General features: G+C 42.6%; 1 long non-coding RNA gene across 1 annotated transcript; it reads left to right on the forward strand.

Annotated features, from left to right (window-relative positions):
- Window positions 1-744: 744 nt before the first annotated feature.
- Window positions 745-19,903, forward strand: LOC116975744. The gene is made up of 3 exons (XR_004412741.1): window positions 745-812; window positions 17,935-17,938; window positions 19,892-19,903. It is a non-coding gene; the product is annotated as an uncharacterized LOC116975744 (long non-coding RNA).
- The last annotated feature ends 87 nt before the right edge of the window (window positions 19,904-19,990 follow it).

Here is a 19,990-nt window from a genome sequence, read left to right on the forward strand (position 1 = left end):
TACCTTCTTTCCTCTCGGATACTGACTCTATTAGAGGCAAGTTTCTCACCAGAAAATGTTACGAATATATTATCCAGGTTACAGCGTTGTAAAATGCTGCTGCAATCAGGCAGCTTGAATAATATGTCTCAGTTGGGACCTGTTTTACTCGGAAACCTGCCCAAAGTAATATGGTGACAAGCTGGAAAAAAAAAGATACATGTCACTGTCGATTTGTGGAAGAAAAGACTCTGGATTCACTCTGCTCATCTGGTGGGATTCAGCAGAGTGCATTGAGAATTTTGGTTATTATGAAACTATTGCATTTTTGTTTTTAACAAGGCCTTTCCTTCACCACCTGCATGCTTTTATTTCATTGAATCAGGTGCTTAATATTTGCTAATCCATGCTGTTGCAATACATTTTGTCACAGCTTCATAAATTGATATTTCACCCAAAACTTTGAGGACATTTCTGACAGGAAGATAATTTAGATGATGGAGGAGATGATAAAGGGAGACATTTTAATTCCCCAAACTGATCGCTTTGTGTTCCATGCATTTTGCCACACATAGGGAGGATTTTTTTTTCCAGATAAAATCTGCATTTACGTGCAAAAAAAAATTTAAACCTTTGGCAAAGAATCTTTCACCCACATGTTTCTGGTTTAAACAGAGACAGATGCCAAACAGCTCTCCGGAGATGGATCCTTCATTTAAATAAAAGGCAATGAATTAGGAAGGCAACAAGTGACCTAGGGCGACACAATGGCACAGTGGTAGTTGCTGCCTTACAGCGCCAGAGACCCAGGTGTGATCCTGACCACAGTTGCTGTTCGAGTTTGTACGTTTTCCCCGTGGCCTGCTCCGGTTTCCTTCCACACTCCAAAGACGTACAGGTTTGCAGGCCAATAGGCTTGGTAAAATTGTAAATGTTCGTGTGTGTGTGTGTGTGTGTGTGTGTGTGTGTGTGTGTGTGTGTGTGTGTGTGTGTGTGTGTGTGTGTGTGTGTGTGTGTGTGCGTGTGTGTGTGATAATGTTAATGTGCGGGGATCGCTGGTCAGCATGGACTCGGTGGGCCAAAGAACCTGTTTTCTGCACTGTATCTCTAAACTAAAAACTAAACTTCCTGGAATTACAAGGATCTTTGATAAAACCACATTTATTGTTTTGAACTTCAAGGATTTTTTTTTTTTTTTTTTTTAATTTATAAAGGCTTTTCCTTCACCACCTGAATGTTTTTATAAGAATTTTAAGCATAGATTTACTAGACTGATTCCTGGGCTGATAATTATGTTGCATAATGATGGAGCTTTATTCCATTAGCCATAACAGCTATATCTAACTCTGTCTTGAATACATTTTTGAAAGACCAGAAAATGAGGCCTATGGTACTCTGGCACAAAGGAGGAGTGAGGCCTGGGATGAATCGGTTGTGATCAGATTGAGTGGCGGGGCAGGCTTGAGGGGCCTAACGGCCCACTCCTACTGCTACTCTTTTGCGTTCTCGCAATATTTTCATAACACAAGATTTTGCAGATGTTTAAAATGCAGATGTTTCCTGAGCACATTTGATCAGAAATTACAACGATTTATAGCAGAGTGGCTTATTTCTCCAAGTATAACCAGTTAATTCTGGTCAAAAAATGTAATCTCTTTTGGGCATTAAGCAGCATCTGCAATTCCTTGTTTCCACATTTTGACTGCTGCAACACAAAATCTCCTCAAGGTCTGCCTACTTTCAAGACATTCTCCTCTCCCCCAAGGGAATTCAGCGAGTCCAAAGAAGGATCTGAACCCAAAACGTCACCTGTCAATGTTCTCCGGCAATGCTGCCCGACCTCCACCATTTTGTGTCCTTTACTGAGTGGATCTCGAATTTGTGTGCTTCTGATCAACCACTTGATAGGGATGAAACCCACGGATCATCGGGTAAGAATGGCAGGTTCTCTGAATTTTCTGGGCTTTTATAGCAACCCAGGAACTACAGTGACAATTGCATTATTAGATGAACTTCAATAATAAATTAAATGCCCAAATGTATTTAATACAGTTAGATATTTGTCCAGCATCATATTCATTAAAGTGTTTTGGTCTCATATTATTTTAATTACCACAAAATATTCTCTATGAACAACATCATACTGTAGAGTCAACCTACAGTTAGAGGCGCAGGAGGATACTGGGACTGCATGGTGGGCATGTTTTGAAAATAGATTAAATAGTTACTGGATGGGTGGAAATATTCCCTACTGTGTTCTCTCAATAGCAGCCAATGAAAATGAATTCCCCGGCATGGAACATTTAGGGCACATTATATTTTAAAAGGATTAAAAACAAAACATGCATAAAAGGGAAATATTTACACTTGTATTCCATTAATTAATTTAACACTTTCAAAACCAGATGTAAAATCTTCAAATTTTAACTGACCGAGGGTCTGTTTATGACACCCAATTCATGCCTTCATTTCTGAGGGAGTGGTGAAAGTAGTCGTGAGGTTAAGTCTAAACCCACTCGGCAATTTAAGCAAAGGTTAAATAGGAAGTTCAGAGAAATGGAATAAGCAGCAGTATATCCCATATCAGCTAATTTTTAGCCAATATCATAGTAGAGAGGGAGGGAACCTTTGACTCTACTCCAGGACCTCAAGTGTAGGAAGGAACAGCAGATGCTGGTTTAAACTGAAGATAGACATAAAAAGCTGGAGTAACTCAGCGGGTCTGAAGAAGGGTCTCGACCCGCAACGTCACTCATTCCTTCTCTCCCGAGATGCTGTCTGTCCTGCTGAGTTACTCCAGCTTTGTGTTTATCCACTACCTCAGTTACTTGCTTACTACAACATCAGAAGCCATTCGGCCTGTTGGGTTTATGCGAAATTCCAGCTGAACAATCCTATTGGTTCCATTCCCCCTTCTTAATCTTTCCTGGAGTTAATTATTTATTAAGAGCATTAAGGTAATTATAATTGTTTACATGTGACATGTTTACTGTAAACTGCACGAAAGTCAAAATGCAAGAAAAGATTTTATAAATAAGAAGTTCAGTAAAATGTTGACCTCCTTTAAGAAAATTGGTCTTAATGTCTACAGGCCTGTCGCATTGACCTCTGTAGTCATGAAGACTCTTGAAAGATGTGCCGGCCAAGCTGAAAAATATCACAAACCCCCTGCTGGACCCTCTGCAGTTTGCCGATCGGTGGATGACGCAGTCAACCGAGGCCTGCACTTCATCCTCCAGCACCTAGACCACCAGGGGACCTTTGCAAGGATTTTGTTTGTTGATTTTAGCTCTGCATTCAACACGATTGTGCCAGAGCTACTACACTCCAAACTCTCCAAGTTGACTGTGCCTGAACCAGTCTGTCAATGGATCACCAACTTCCTGACAAACAGGAAGCAGCATGTGAGGCTGGGAAAGCACATCTTGGACCCGCAGGCTCGCAGCATAGGAGCACCGCAAGGCTGCGTACTCTCCTCTCTCCTTTACTCTCTCTACACCAACGACTGCACCTCCACAGACTCCTCCGTCAAGCTTCTGAAATTTGTGGACGACACAACCCTGATTTGACTGATCCAGGATGTGGAGGAATCTGCCTTCAGATAGTAAGTGACACAGCTGGCTTCCTGGAGCCTTCGTAACAACCTAGAGCTCAATGCTCTTAAGATAATGAAATTGATAGTAGAGTTCCCCCTCCCCTCCCCACACTCACCATCAACAACACCAAAGTCACATCTGTGGAGTCTTTTAAGTTCCTTGGAACCATCATCTCCAAGGACTTGAAATGGGGGGGAGCCACCATCGACACCACAGTCAAAAAGGCACAACAGAGGATGTACTTCCTGCAGCAGCTAAGGAAACACAATCTGCCACAGGCAATGATGTTCCAATTCTACACAGCCATCGTAGAGTCTGTCCCCACCTTCTCCATCATGGTCTGGTTTGGCTCAGCCACCAAGCACGACATCCGGAGGCTGCAGCGAATCGTTCGATCAGCTGAGAAGGTTATTGGCTGCAACCTTTCCTCCATTGACGAACTGTACACTGCAAGGGCCAGGAAGCGAGCGGGCAAGATCATCTCTGACCCCTCTCACCCTGGCCACAAACTCTTTGAAGCACTTACCTCTGGAAGGCGACTGGACTGTCAAAGCCGTCACAGCCAGATATAAAAACAGCTTTTTTCCACGAGTTATCACTCAATAACCAAAAGTATGTAGCCTCATTTTGCTCTGGTAATTTATTTCATTCACATGTTTAAACCGTAATGTTTTATTATTAATGTGTAATGTTTTGTGTTATTCTTAATTGTTACTGTATGTCATGTTGTTATTTGCGAGTGGAGCACCAAGGCAAATTCCTTGTATGTGTACATTCTTGGCTAATAAACTTATTCTTTCATTCATTCAAATCTTTGCTGACAAAATGACAAGATCCTGGTAAACAACATCCTTCACAATGGATGTAATTAATACGTGCATGATTTGCCAAGAGTGCCTCTGGAAAGGGAGCAGTCCGTCGTGTTATTATCTGTGTTCTTGCCAAAGTCTATAGTCAGTAGTGTGAAGGCAATGATCTCTAGGTATCAGACATCATGTGTCAAATTCCCCTGTTTTATTCCCACCTCAGTCAGTGTTAAATGTCTTGCAACAGTGAAAGGGAATACTTGTAAAAAATATCTCAGTGGATATTATGAACTGGGGGGGGGGGGTGGAAAAACAGGCCAGCAACCAATGTGTCAGAGGGAACTGCAGATGCTGGTTTAAACCAAAGATAGACACATAAAGCTGGAGTAACTCGGCGGGACAGGCTGCATCACTGGAGAGAATGAATGGGTGATGTTTCAGATCGAGACCCTTCTTCAGACTCCAATCAATGATTCAATCAATCCAACAACCAGTCTTGGGATGGTCTTCCCCAGTGTAACATCTGTAATCTTTTGTGGTTCTTGCAGAAAATTACTCAATCATCTTTGCATCTATTATCAACTCATCCAATAGAAAACAAACTCCCCAGATATCCACGCCCCTCAAATTGTAGCATCCCCAAAATTAACTGCTCCACCAATGGGAGCCATGCTTTCAGCTGCCAAAGCCCTTATTCAACTACAGCAGAATATGGTGGAAATATTCAACAGGACTGGCGGCATCTATGAAGACAGATGCTTTAGAAGTTATTCTCTCCTTAACTGTCTCCACATAGTTTAAGTTTTAGAAATACAATGCAGAAACAGGCCCTTCGGCCTACTGAGTCCATGCCAGCGAGTGATACCCTTATTTATCTCTCTTCCCTTCCTATTTCTCATCTATGCAACCAGGCTTTTGGTCTTCTGTCCTAATATCTCCTCATGGGTCAGAATCAAATTGTATTTAAAATTGGATCTGACAACTCCTAAAGGACGATTTTCTTCATTTGAAGCCAGACTAATTATGTTGCTGCATTAAAGACAACATCCAATGAATGCTCTAATTTACATCTATCAAAAGAATTTAATAAAGATTGCACTTTGTGTCAATTCAATTGTGGCACATTTACGTGGTCACACAGGGTAAACCGAGTCTAATATAATCTCGCGGGACCTCTGCTGAATAGAAGACATTCTCCTACGTGAAAGTGATTGGTACTTTGATGGCAGGAATGCAGTTTTAAACATACGAGAATTCTATTAATCAGTGGTGTTTTGATAACATTTCGTAACTAGCATTGAAAACTATAAGACCTAGAAGCAGGATTAGGCCATTTGGCCCCTCAAGTCTCTGCCATTTGATCATGGTTGACCTCAACCCCATTCTCCTGCCTTCTCTCTGTAACCTTTGATGCTATTACTGATCAAGAATCCATCTATCTTCATTTTGAAAATGCACGATGACCTCGCTTATATCGCTGTCTGTGCCATTGAGTTCCACAAATTCATCACCTTCTGTCTCCTCATCTCCATTCACATGGTACACCATTTTATTCTGAGGCTGAGCCCTTTGGTCCCAGACTTTCCCACTACTGGAAACATCCTCTCCACATCCACTCTAACTAGGCCTTTCATTATTTGGTAGGTTTCAACAAGATCATCCCTCATCCTTCTAAACTGCAGCGAGTACAAGCCCAGAGCTCTCAAGGTCATGGCTAGCCTCATGTTCTTCACCATGATGTCTGTCTCTAAAATAACCAAGGTCACCACCTGAGGGATGCCTATGTTCATGTATTTTTGGATTGACAAAGTTGCACAATGCAAATAGGCTTTGTCAAATCTGAAGCCATGGATTGGCACATGCTAAGGAGCTCTTCCAACCTTCCAAAGGAGTGAACGGAAAAACCTCATTGTACAACCTTGTAATGATAGATGATCCTATTTTCTGCTACCAATTTGTGATTTGCAAACTGTCATAGAAAGTATGCCAGGTTTAATACAAGTTGAATAAGTTTATTGGCCAAGTATATTCACATACAAGGAATTTGCCTTGGTGCTCTGCCTGCAAGTGACAACATGACATACAGTGAAAGTTAGGAATTGTAAGTTATTGGGGCAAATCCTCCAAAATTATGGAAGAACTCGGATAAGGACATGGTCATTTAAAAAAGACAGACTTGCTGGCTGCAAAGGGAAAAAAAAACAATCCACAAAGAAAGAATCAGTTTCAAGTTTCAAACCTGTCTGGCCTGTGGACTTGGGCATCACACAACTATGCAAATGTGGACAGGAAAGGCTGAGACGGAGATAACAAGATTATCTTGGAAACACAAAGGAAGGTACCGAGCCTCAGCAGACGGTGGTAAACAGGCCAGCAGCAAGCACAATCACCATCGTGGATGACCCATCCATCAGGACAATGGGAGCCCATCCAGGCGATGGGATAACGATCAGGCTGAGGGATCATGACATCAGCAAACCCCTTATCATCGGAAGCCTATTGTTCATGCCAGATCGAAACTGGGAATCATCAAAAGAACCCTTTTATCCAGAGGACCACCTGGGGGTTTCAAAGGAAACTCAGGTATAAAAAGCCGGAGTCAAGCCAGAACTCGCTCTCTTTCTGCTCTGCTGGACGGCTCGTGAGCCTGCATCAACCTAGCTGTAAGTATCCCAGTGACCTGGTGAAGTTCCCGAAATAGGATAGAGGTTGAGAGAAGAAGGGGAAAGGGGGAGTGTACTTGCAAGTAAAATTGTGTAAAGTAAGTTTTACGACGTGCCCGATAGTTTTCCTTCCATAGTCTTAGTTTAAAGCATAAGTTTAGCCACCTATTATGTAGTGTTGGTGAGATTCGATTTCTCATTGTTTAATAAAGCCTGTAAATTTTAGACTTGCTTTGAGTCCATCTTGGTTTCTGTTTTCTCTCATCAGCATACTCTGGTCAATTCAACCTTTCATCATATCCCACCATAATTCCGAGGTCTAGAACCTAGGGGAATCCCTTTTGTTGTATTCTCTCTCTTGGAAACGGCTCGAGTGGAGTGGTGGCCGTTTGACCCTCCGGCAAGGGAGAGAATAACTCGGGCAGTTGGGCCCGAAGTGGAGTAAAGGGAAACGAAACCCCTACAGAATGACACGTAAAACATTAATAATAAAACATTATCGATTGTATTCGATATCCACACTAGATACAAGGAACTGCAGCCACTGGTTTAGAAAAAGAGACAGAGTGCTGGAGTAACTCAGCGGATCAGGCAACATCTCCGGAGAACAAGGGTCGGGACCCATCAAGGGTATTTCAATATCCACACTGTTACTACTGAAATCCCCCGAGCATTTTTAAATGACCTAACCACATACAGTATTTGCCATCAAGAGCTCAGTGGATACTGACAGCGATAAGTAGATCAATGACCAGCGCTTTATACATTCACAAATGTATAATGGTACAACAAAGAAATCCTCATTAAGTTTTTGATAAGAATTATATCTATATTACTAAAACTCTTTGTTTGTCCCGGCAATGTGTCACTTTGCTCTGCTTTTTCCTATCTTCTTCCAAACGCTACGTCTCAGCCTTCCCATTTTCTACTCACATTTTTCCCGTCAAAGTGATAAACATCTTCCCATCCCATTCCGACCTATATCTTCGGTTATTAATGATTTAAAGTTTTTTAAAAAGCCAAATCCGCTTTCTCAGAGAGTGACCAGTGATGATGTCACAATGCCTCTCACAGTACACCAATCACAATGGGCTCCCAAGCTGCCTGCCGACTGCCACAATGACATCACAATGGGATGTTGCCAACGGTAACAATGGCCTCTCAAGCTGCCTGCCGACTGCCACAATGACATCACAATGGGCTCTCAAGCTGTCCTGGCCCTGCTCGATGATCTGGGTAGGTCCTGAGGCAGGGAATGGGAGTGAGGGGAGGAGAATGAGGGACATGAGGAGGAGGGAGATGGGGTAGGGTCTCTACCCCCCTCCCTTTCTGATCCTCTCCCTCTCTACCCCCCTCCCCTTACCATCCCTCCACCTCTCTACCCCCACCTCCCCCTCCCTCTCTGCCCCCTTCCCTCTCTAGGGAGTGGTGAGTATTGGGACCTATGGGTGAGTGGTGGAATATTGCGTTCGGGGACCAGCCCTCCACTGTGACGCAGCACCCCCTTCCCCCCCCCCCGCGCTTTTAGGAATGGGACCCAACGGGTCCCACTTGGTCTAGTTTCCAATAAAATCTCTCCGATGAGGGAGTGGAGTTAATACAACGAGGAAAATATTCTCCATTCCACATCTACTTGCGTTGCTCACTTCTGAGCGGCAAGGATAATCCACGTATGATCCCGAGGACATCTCAATATGGGAGACATTTATTAACGTTTCTCTACCTGCAGGGGTGCTCAGAAGCAAGACAGAGGACATCAGTAAACTTTGGATTTCCAGTCATCTCTCCTAAAACATCCTTTGTACTTTTGAAAGATATTTCCATCACATTGGTAAGTAGTCTTGTTATTATCCAACACCATCTTGATTCACTAAATAGCAACAATCATAAAGGATGAAAACACTGTTTTTTTTACTGGTCAACTTATCCCCAAGGTCTCTTCAGACCAAATTTATTATCTCACCACCATCCTGCCTAAGATCAGGCAACACACAAATCAGAAAATCAGCCTTGTTTTTCTTGGCCTGCATGGTTCACTACCACTAACAGTAGGTGGGCGGCAACATTACTAACCATACCATGAGAGTGCTAAACTTAATTGAATTCATAAAAATTAGCTGAATGATGAGCCATTTAGAATTTTTAAAACCCACATCCAAAGTCACTCTGTTCAAGATCTGGTGCTGGACAGTATCATACACAGATGCTGCAATTGCTTTGTTCATCTTTTCAATCTCATTCAGTGGACCCATTCCAAAAAAGCAGGAACAGCAGCCATATGGGATCGCCATCTATGTAATTTTTATCATAATAAGGAGTGAAGCCATTCAAATTAAAATTAATTGCATTTGACCCATTATACTTTCATTACTTACTGGGTAACAGGTCAATTATATGAATTTGGTAAAACTTAGCAAGCAGTTGCAAGATACCATTTTGCTTCAGTGCACTTGGTCATTTGCACCTCATACAGTGAAAATTCTTTTTTGCACATAATTTAGTAAAATCTTATTATACAGAAGTACAAGCATATCCAAGTAGAGGATTGTAAGAAAATTAGATTACAATGAGGCAATGCACAAGAGTTACTGGCACCATCTTGTATCCTACAAGTTCTTAAAAATGTAGAGTATTATCTTGGCCCTTAAGGACCGTTGTCCTGGCAACGGCACTGGGTTGGAGTTGGCGGGGGGGGTCATCCTGGCCTTGTGATGAGGTTGGTGTCATAAGGTCATAAGTGATAGAAGTAGAATTAGGCCATTCAGCCCATCAAGTCTACACCGCCATTCAATCATGGCTGATCTATCACTCCCTCCTAACCGGGACTGGAGCTGCGTTTCCTGCTGGGATCGGCCAGAACTTCGGCTGTGGCGGAGGCGCAGCGCTGGGGTGCCTTGCCCTGGTCACCGTGTGGTGGGCTCTGGAGTGCTGAGACCGCCGACTCCCGACATCGCGAAGCTGTCGTTGCAGAGCTTCCTGCCACGGCAGCGCTGACTTGAAACACAGCGGACCCTGGGATCTCTCGCCGAGATCGCCAGTGTCGGTGTTCCATCCAGCGCAGCCTGTGGACTTCGGGAGCCGCGGTCTCTGGCAGTAAGCAGCCATTCTAGACGCTCCAAGCCGCTGAAGAGTGTTCTCCCGACGCCGAAGCCCCACCATCTGGCGAGAGAGCCTGAACATCGGGCCGCCGTTGCGGCGACCTCAATAGGCCCGACCGTGGGTGAAGAGGACCGGACTGTGTGCCTTCCCTCAGTGGGAACCATTGTGGGGGGATGTTTTTATGTTTTATGTTCAATTATTTTTTAATGTGGTGTCTTACTTTTATTGGTGTGCTGCAAATGGCAACTCAAATTTCACTACACCAGAAATGGTGTATGTGACAATAAATGTCCTTTGTCTTGTCTTGTAATTAACCCCATTCTCCTGCCTTCTTCCCATATCCTCTGACACCTGTACTAACCAAGAATCTATCTTTCTCTGCCTTAAAAATATCCACGGCCTCCACAGCCTTCTGTGGCAACAAATTCTACAGATTCACCACCCTTTGCCTAAATAAATTTCTCCTCATCTCCTTCCTAAAACAATGTTCTTTAATTCTGAGGCTATGACCTCTAGTCCTAGACTCTCTCACTAGTGGAAACATCCTCTCCACATTCATTCTATCCAAGCCTTTCACTATTCTCTATGTTTCAATGAGATACCCCCTCATCCTTTTAAACTCCAGCGAGTAACAGGCCCAGGACTGACAAATGCTCATCATAGGTTAACCAACTCATTCCTGGGATCATTCTTGACAAATATAAAATGCCGACCCGTGATCACATCGTCACTTGCCCAAACAGCTCAGCCTCTGTGCTCCTGGGCACCTCCTGTAGCTGACCTCGCAATCCCCAGAACACCTCGGAGGGTGCACTCCAAAGGGTGCCTCCAGCCCGCTCACCAACACTGATCCTCTCCTCTGTCTGCCCACTGTCGCCATCTTGTAGCGTCAACATGGTTCGATAACCTACTGACATTCGTAGGGACAAAGTAGACAATGAGATTACACATGCAATGAAATGGCACAAAGTGCTGGAGTAAACTCAGCACATCAGGCAGCATCATTGGAGAATGTGGAGAGGTGACCTTTCAGGTACAGACACTTCTTCAGACCAAAAACGGCGATTATTTCAAAAATTTCAAAACCGGCCGCGACTAAAAATAGGTTGCCGTTTTAAAAATCGGTCATTTTCTAGTCAAAGCCGGTTGCGATGCTAGTTGAAGGTGGTTGCCGGAGGTTGCAGATGGTGGAAGATCTTAACTATTTTTTGAAATATTCGCCGGAACATAGAAGAAGCGGAAACCACTTCTGACCATTAGGGAGACTGACAAAAACCTCCTGGAACCTCCGGGAACTGCACGGAAACCTTGGGTGGGGCACAAAGTCTCCAGAGGTTTCCGTTCAGGTTTCCTAAGTGGGACAGGGGCATTACTCCACCACTTTGTGTACTTTTGTGTGTTAACCTTAATACATAGAAACATAGAAATTAGGTGCAGGAGTAGGCCATTCAGCCCTTCGAGCCTGCACAGCCATTCAATATGATCATGGCTGATCATCCAACTCAGTATCCCGTACCTGCCTTCTCTCCATACCCTCTGATCCCCTTAGCCACAAGGGCCACATCTAACTCCCTCTTAAATATAGCCAATGAACTGGCCTCGACTACCCTCTGTGGCAGAGAGTTCCAGAGATTCACCACTCTCTGTGTGAAAAAAGATCTTCTCATCTCGGTTTTAAAGGATTTCCCCCTTATCCTTAAGCTGTGACCCCTTGTCCTGGACTTCCCCAACATCGGGAGCAATCTTCCTGCATCTAGCCTGTCCAATCCCTTAAGAATTTTGTAAGTTTCTATAAGATCCCCTCTCAATCTCCTAAATTCTAGAGAGTATAAACCAAGTCTATCCAGTCTTTCTTCATAAGACAGTCCTGACATCCCAGGAATCAGTCTGGTGAACCTTCTCTGCACTCCCTCTATGGCAATAATGTCCTTCCTCAGATTTGGAGACCAAAACTGTACGCAATACTCCAGGTGTGGTCTCACCAAGATCCTGTACAACTGCAGTAGAACCTCCCTGCTCCTATACTCAAATCCTTTTGCTATGAAAGCTAACATACCATTCGCTTTCTTCACTGCCTGCTGCACCTGCATGCCCACTTTCAATGACTGGTGTACCATGACACCCAGGTCTCGCTGCATCTCCCCTTTTCCTAGTCGGCCACCATTTAGATAATAGTCTGCTTTCCTGTTTTTGCCACCAAAATGGATAACCTCACATTTATCCACATTATACTGCATCTGCCAAACATTTGCCCACTCACCCAGCCTATCCAAGTCACCTTGCAGTCTCCTAGCATCCTCCTCACAGCTAACACTGCCCCCCAGCTTAGTGTCATCCACAAACTTGGAGATATTGCCTTCAATTCCCTCATCCAGATCATTAATATATACAAAAGGACAACCTTGGTTCTGGAACCAAGCTGAACACAAAAGGACACAAAGTTTTGGAGTAATCCAGCATCTGTAGTTCCTCGTTTCCACATGCAACAAAGTCACTCACATTTCTTCAAGTACAGAAAAACAGTAATTGAACAGATGAATAAATAGATATTTGATAAAGAAGAAAGACAAAATGCTGGAATAACTCAGCAGGTCAGGCAGCATCTCTGGGGAAAGGAAATACAGTAGGTGGCGTTTCCGGTTGAGACCCTTCCTTGGACTCTTGGTCTGAAGAAAGGGAAACTAAAGGTAAGGGGAAAGATACCTCTAGTTTATCTCGCCCCTTTATTCCCAGTCTGAAGAAGGGTCTCTACCCAAAACATCACCTATTCCTTTTCTCCAGAGATGGGATGCTGCCTGACCACGCTGAGTTACTCCAGCATTTTGTGTCTATCTTCAGAGGTAAACCAGCATCCGCAGTTCTTTCCTACACAGATATTCGATAAAGGTATGTTCAGCCTGGCTTGAATGGCTGGATCGAACCTTCAATAAGAAAACACCTGGACTGGGATGCCCTCATGAACAGTGCACCTAGGGTTAATGCTGTGATTATCAGTTTGCAGTTGGATGAGATTTACCTGCAGGTTAAATCCAAGATTGATCAACACACAGATCAAGGAAAGATCCACAAAAATTTCCAGGGCCTGAAAAAAAATTATGTGCTGAAGCAAGAATATACCCTTTCTTTAATGATATGAGAAGCATATTTGACAGTTTTAAATGGCAGTCTTATAAAGTTTTAGGAATTAAATATTCATAGACAAATTAATAATTGATTGTCTTGCCAGCTGATATGTCAGTTTTATTAGTTCACTGCTTTTTACAGTTTTAGAACAAACCTACACTGCAGATTGGATAAGGTAAATAGAAATATAAGACTGTAGCAGAGGAGAAGGGTATTTAGCCCCTAAAGTCTGCATTCCCTTTTAAAGAGTACAACTGGTCTGCAGCTCAACCTCATATACCCAGTTTTACTCAATGTCCTTCGAGCCCACCACCCAAAGGAATATACAAAATCACAGGCTCAAAAGATTAAATTGGCCTGACAGTCATCGCTCACTTGAAGGTGTGGGTTCCAGAGACCCAATACATTCTGTGTACAATGAAAGGTATTCCTTTCATTTGCACTCAATAAGCCTGCATTTAATTTTTGCATTGTGTCCCATTGTTCCTAAATCCTCCAACACAGAACAATTGTGTTCAGTATCAATACAATACAATTCAATTTATTGTCATTTGGACCCCTTGAGGTCCAAACGAAATGTTGTTTCTGCAGCCATACATTACAAAACAAAAAGACCCGAGACACAACACAGTTTACACAAACATCCATCACATCGCTGTGATGGAAGGCAAAAAAAAACTTATCTCTCCACTGCACTCTCCCCCCCGATGTCAGAGTCAGAGTCAAAGTCAAAGCCCCCGGCTGGTGATGGCGATTGTCCCGCGGCCATTAAAGCCACGCCGGGTGATGCAAGGTTGCACACCGGGTCTTGTTGTTAGAGCCCCCGGCGTGCGCTCGCAGAGTCCCGCGGCCATTCCAAGCCGCGCGGGGCGGTGCTGTAAGGCCCCGCTCAGGCGCTCTTCAACCCCGCAACTCGGGCGGGAGAAGTCGCCGTTGCGGAAGCCCCGAAAAGCGGTCTCCCAGCAGGGACCCGCGGGTTCCCGGTGCCGCCGTCCGCCAGGCCCGCAGTTGCAGCCTCCGAAGCTCCGGGGGTCGGGTGGCAGCAGCGTCCACCACCGCTGCACCCGCTCCGGACTCGGCCAGCTCCGTGACGGTGAGTAGTCGGCAGCTCCGTAGCTGGAACCCCAGGTCGTTCCTGTTGGAGGCCGCTCCACGTTGCAGCCCCAACGACAACGGAGACCCGACAAAGAAAAGGTTGGGTCTCCCGTGCAGGGGAAAGATTTTAAAGTTACCCCCCCCCCCCCCCCCCCCCCCCCCCCCCCCTCCCACACACATACCCCAAAAAAAAAATAACAAAAACTACATAAAAACGAGACAAAAAATAATAAAACACAGACGGACTGCAGAGGCCGCTGCTGACGAGAGTCGCGCCGCCCACCGAATTGTGTGAACAACAATTGTGTTCAGTATCAACCATATTACATCCTTATTATATCTTAAATCTTCATTCAGATCGAACGTCAGTCCTTTATATTCAAGTATACGAATCACATTTTTGCAATCTGTAGGAAGGAACTGCAGAAGCTTCACATTTTTGTAAGCTGTCCTCACGATTTAACCCTTTGTGCTTCAAGAACAAAAAAATGGGTGAAATGCCAAAATATATCAAATGCAGGTTAATGCAGAGTTACTAAAGAGAGCAATTAAAGAATGTTGACAAATGGAGATATAAATGACATTAAACTACCTGTGAAATACTATGTACTATATATCAATATCTGATTACATGCATATATTTGAAAACAATTAGGTTAAGAGAATATCAGTAGTTAAGAACTAATAATGTGTTTATTCACATTATCAAGTGGTCTGCAATAATACTCAGAGAGCAATATTTAGCAGAGTAAGAATTGTCATTAATCATTGTTAGTGGTAGCCCAGATATAAACAACTCCTATTATTTTATGACCTGAATAAAGCAGTGGTCATGAGTAATGAAGATAAAGCAGGGCGCGTGGTAGTGAAGGGCCTAGCTAATCCTAGGTGGATGTCTGAGATTTTCGCAACCTCCCGTGAGATTTCAGAGCATATGTCGCAGCTAGAGTCTCGCTCACTCTAATATACCAGCTTTCCAAACATGGATGGTATAACACCTGGAATGCGTTGAACAAATGCTTTCATCACATTGGTTTCTGTACGTAGATCGGAACCAACATTGCAATGCAAACTTTAGTCACAAAAAGCATTGACACAATAAAAATGTGGTCGAATATTTGCATTGGTGCTTTAAATTGCAAAATCTAAACAAAATAGTTAAAGGCAGATTTGACAGAGTAACCTTAGGTTACTGTTAAACAAGTCTTTTACCCTCTGTTATATGGTTTGGTGTCGCAAAACTATGCCGTCAAATGGTTGATCATATAGAAAGGTAGAGCAGCATCAGTGAGCCAGCTCACTGCGACACTGCATTGCTGATAGATGAAGCTGCAAAGTTTTGAACGCCTACGACTCTGCTGCAATAGTTATATTATTTTGTAGGCAAAATCAAAAATAACTCATTATGTCTGCATTTCTGTTAAACTAAGACCGGACCAGAATATCAGGCAACATCTAAACAATAGTGTTCTGAACTTAAGATATAGAACATAGAATAGTGTAACACAGGAACACAAAAAGCTGGAGTAACGCAGCAGGACAGGCAGCATCTCTAGAGAGAAGGAATGGGTGACAAAACGTCACCCATTCCTTCTCTCCAGAGATGCTGCCTGTGCTGCTGAGTTACTCCAGGTTTTTGTATCTATCTTCAGTTTAAACAAGCACCTGTAGTTCTTTACTGCACAACACAGGAACAGGCAGTTACCTCAAAAAACTAAATCAAGTTCAAGTTTGTAATAACTAGATATTTTAGGTACAGGTCCATCAGCAAATTTCCAGCACCCTTTGTTCCAGAGACTTGCCAGACTAACGGAGGTCACGGCCTCCGAGAGGAGTCAGACAGTACCGTTTTGTCCAGATTAAAGAGAGTGCCAGATCATCAGTTGCCGGAAAATTGGTGGGGGACTAGTACTATGTTGCTAATATTTTTATAAGATCACATTTGTGTAATTGAATGAATATAGCAATTTCTTACAGAATAACTGCAGATGCTTGGTTTATACCAATGACCACACAAAATGCTGGAGTAACTCAACGGGTCAGACAGCATCTCTGCAGAATGCTCCAGAGATGCTGCCTGACCCATTGAGTTACTCCAGAACTTTGTGTCCATCTTAGCTATTTTTTTGTGATTTAAATCAGTAAGAAAGGATGTTGCTTCTGAAGTATATGTTATTTCGAAATCATCTCATCTCTGTCTTACTAATAGAGCTAATCTGACAGGATGGTGATGTAAAGTTTGATGATTTTACTCAGACAAATGGAATTGACACGCTTGCCGATACAGTGGTGGCTCAAGTCTTATTAAGATTTCTTTTTTGACTCATTTTTTAGACTTCTGACATTCCCAGTAAATCAATGAAATTAGACAGGCATTGGTTTATTGAACATCCACGTGGCAAGTTATTTATTGCTATTTGTTGCTATTGCTATCAATGTATGTTTTCCCCATGCTACCCACTAAGCCGTGTATATTTCAAATACTTTCTCTTTAGGTGTTCTTTCACCATTAAATCAATGGACCTGGCAGTGCTAAACCTAGACTACTACCCAGAGTCCCTACTCGTGGAGCCAGCTTGCCCAGACTATTTGCAAAGGCCTGGTCTCTTGTACCATCATTATCCAGGCACCAGGTGAGGTGGTGAAGCTTGGAGCCACTGAGCTTAGGACCGAGTTCCGATTGCCAGAACACACTGCGAGGTCGTGACAGGAGGCAGAGCTTCACAGTGATACTGTTTAGTTTATTGTCATGTATGGTCAAAAGGTACTATCCAGTCAGCAGAAAGACAATACATGATTACAATCGATCCATTTACAGTGTATAGATACATGATAAGGGAATAACGTTTTGTGCAAGGTAAAGCAGGCAAAGTCCAATCAAGGATAGTCCAAGGGTCACCAGAGAGGTAGATAGTTCAGCACTGCTCTCTGGTTGTGGTCAGATGATTCAGTTGCCTGATGACTTTACCCCAATGCTGGCAGACCTGTTTAAACATCTTCCAACAATTTTGATATTTAGAGATGTAAAAGCTACTAAAAAGTAAACAACTTAAATTTAACAGATTTTTTTAAAAGCAAATATAGTTAAATATGTTTAGCACCTTTCCACAAGGCAAGGATCCCCAATGAAATAGAGGGGATCACTGATCCTATCCCAGGTGTGAGTGGTTCAGGATCGGAGAGGTGACATCCCCAGCCTAATGCAGGGTAATCTGAGCAAGACTGGGCTCTGCTGCCTGTCAGACTCTAGTTTAATTTAGCTTTGGGATACAGCGCGGAAACAGGTCCTTTGGCCCACCGAGTCCACGTCGACTAGCAATCCCCGTATGTTAACATTATCCGACACACACTACGGCCGATTTATATTTATAGAAAGCCAATTAACCCAAAAACCAGTATGTCTTTGGAGTTTGGGAGGATACCGAAGATCTCGGAGAAAACTCATGCGGTCACAGGGAGAACGTACAAACTGGTCAGGTGACAATGCTGCAAGGCAACAACTCTACCACTGCGCCACTGTGCCTCTACGTGGAGAACAGTGACACAACAGCATATGTCTCAGATTTACAGCAGGTCTGTTCAAATGTGGGTCCTACTGCTCTTGGACACTGTCAGCCATGGTCACAACACTGTTTCCATATTTTCATTTGGTGGAGTTGGATCCAACAGGAGATTTTATTTCCAACATTTTATGGAGCATATTACTCACACCTTTTCTCTCCAAGTGGATGACAGATTTCTTAGAAAAAGTAGCCAAGCATGAATCACCAATCATCCCTTTGGTGATTAATTATAGGCAGATGTCCTCACAAAGTAGCAGTCTCTAACGCTAACAATTAGCATTTACTTTCAATTTATTCAAATTGTGCCAAATGTAGTCCGAGCTAATGCTCCATCTTTTTTCCTTGCTGATGAAAATGTCAAGATTTGCTATTAATAATAAAGGAAAGCATTTATTCTGATAAAGTGTGCAAATTTGATGGCCAGATACCGTATTTGCTGACAAGGCTGAAACGGCTATTTCACCAAACGCAAGCCAGATTTTAATGGGAACGAAACTAAGTATAAATTACTGATTGAATGCTGAAAGCACGATTAAGAAATCATTATCTGACCAGTTGCTTCTGCAACTAACTGCTGAATTACTTTGAATCAAAATCCCCCTCAAAAACCTAGACTACACTAACACAACTTTCTCTCACTTTCACTACTTTCTTTATTTCTATCTTTCCTTAAAGCTTAAAAAATGAAGGGGTACAATAAATGTAATAAGATATATGTGGCTTGTACTACTGTAATTTACTGTACTTCTAATAAATAAAAATATTTTTAAAAAAACCAAAAAACCTAGACCTTGCTATATTATTCAGAAAATTGAAGGGCCATCTCCAAACCTACTTTAAAATACATGGCTAATTATCATTATCTTATTACAAAAGTTTTTTTGGGGGGAAATATTCAGATGCTTCTAAATATACCAATGGTCATTCTTTAAAAAAAAGGTATTGCATGAATGAATCATTTACAACCTATTGGTGTTCTTGTCACCATTTCTGCCTACCATGGTACATCATGCAGCAAAGTATTACTGTATCAGACCAAAGTTATCTGGCATTTTCCAAATTCAGTAGCAAAATGATTTTTGTTTATAAAGTAACTCTCCAACAGATCAACTGGAATTATTTAAGCTTCAGAGTTAACTCAGTTTTAGATTCAAGCCCTACTAAAGGATATGAGACCATAACTATGGAAAATGTTCATTGTTGTTTAACCCTGAAGAGGTTGTGTATTATTATAAAATGACCATCCTTTCCTTGTTAAATAAAAAAAGTAGCTGCCTAATTCAATTCAGCTAGATAGCACAAGTGCCGTATTTGAAATTGGCCATTTAAATTCATCTTGAGACCATCATTTTTACAAACTAGTTACACATATACCAATGAAATCTATTTTTTAATTTATCTTAAATATGAAGCCCTTTCAAAATTTCTCAGAGATGTGTTAATGCTAAATAAAATCCAAAGTGCTAAAGATAAGCAAATAGATCGCTAAAATTACAATTAATCCATAATGCATATAGCACCCATAATAGATGTATTCCTTATGTCCCCTCATCTCCAGTAAAATAAACCATGCTGAGTTTGCAGTTATGTGTGGGGAAAACATGGGGAGCTCAAAGATGTGAGCCTTGTTTATTCCAAGTTCTTCCCTGAATGCTCACAATGATGTACATACTGATACACAATGTAAACAATGATGTACACACATGATCAAATAAGTCATGCAGTGAAGTCACACTTATTTATAATCTTTCTTCCACCTTGCAGAATTATACAGTGGCTACAACACATCTTTTGATATGTCTGCATGAGATTGTAAACTGTGCTGAAGTAGCTCAACGGGACAGGCAGAGAGAAGGAATGGGTGACGTTCTCTCCAGATTTGTACCGTCCCGTTGGGTTACTCCAGCATTTTGTGACTATCTTCGGTTTAAACCAGCATCTGTAGTTCCTTCCTACAAAAGTGATAGGTACATGGTTTGATTAACAGATGGGTGGAGTAAGTGATAAAGGCTTGAGATTAAATAGAATCAAAAGAGTGTCAGAGAGGGAGAGAATTGGTGTAAAAT

Source organism: Amblyraja radiata, chromosome 8, assembly GCF_010909765.2.
Source record: "Amblyraja radiata isolate CabotCenter1 chromosome 8, sAmbRad1.1.pri, whole genome shotgun sequence".
NCBI lineage: Eukaryota > Metazoa > Chordata > Chondrichthyes > Rajiformes > Rajidae > Amblyraja > Amblyraja radiata.